Source organism: Elephantulus edwardii, unplaced genomic scaffold (genome assembly GCF_000299155.1).
Source record: "Elephantulus edwardii isolate Elephantulus edwardi_28Jun2011 unplaced genomic scaffold, EleEdw1.0 scaffold00286, whole genome shotgun sequence".
NCBI classification, from domain to species: Eukaryota; Metazoa; Chordata; class Mammalia; order Macroscelidea; family Macroscelididae; genus Elephantulus; species Elephantulus edwardii.
The window spans coordinates 949675-950809 of record NW_006400036.1 but is presented as its reverse complement, the minus strand read 5'-3'; positions in this window follow the sequence as shown (position 1 = coordinate 950809).

Below are 1135 nucleotides of genomic sequence, written 5' to 3'. Positions count from 1 at the left end.
TGGCTATATAATATTCCACAATTTATATTTATATACATATATATAGTTGTTATTAAATACCATCGAGTCGTTGATGACTCATAGCAACCCTATGAACAAAAGACCTGAACACTTGAATAACTTTCATCATTTCTCCAAGTTCATAGAGTTTCTGGAGGCAATCTGTTTTAGAAGTGAATGCCACTCCTGCTTCTAAATTTGTTTTAATCAGGGAGCGCCACCAAACACTGTCCATCATTGGTAACCATTATCACACTTGACACATAAGATGTGTGTGTGTGTGTGTGTGTGTGTGTGTGTGTGTGTGTGTGTTCAATTTCATTAGGTGAAGTCCATGTGTATAGTAGCCATTTATGTTTCTTATAAAAGGTGTTTGCAATGAATAGATCATTGATTGTACATAATTCTATCATTCTATTCAACCTCATTTCTGTCATCAAGTGCATGCTTTCTGTCTGCTGATCCTTCTTTACAAGACCCAACTTTTGCATTCCAGTCACCCATTATTATCAAAGTATCATGGTTGCAAGTTTGATTCATTTCTGACTATAAAAGTTGATAGAAGTCATGCATTTCCTCCTCTTTGGCCCTGGTTGTTGGTGTGCATGTGTGTCAGGCATGTATCCTTTCTCCACACCTCTTCAGTGTGTATGCTGAAGAAATAGTTCATGAAGCTGGAGAAGACTGTGGCATAAAGATCAGAGGAAGACTCATCAACAACCTACTTTATGCAGATGACACACCCTTGCTTTCTGAAAGTGAGTAGGACCTGAAACACTTGTTACAGAGGATCAAAGAATAGTCTTCAATATGCATTAGACCTCAAAGTCAAGAAAACAAATATCTTCACTGGGCTAATAGGCAACATCATGATAGCTGGAGAAAGGATTGAAACTGTTCATGATCTTGTCCTTACTTGATCCACCATGAACAACTTTGGTACTTGAAGTCAGGCGATCAAGAAAGATATTGTTTTGGGCAAGGTTGCTGTCAGGGACCTCTCCAGAATACTGAAGAATAATTATGTATATTTCAAGACTAAAGTGCCCCTGATTCAGGCCATGGTCTTTTCAATTTCTTACTATACTTCTGAGAGCTTGATAATGAATAAGGATAACAGAATAATCGGTGCCTT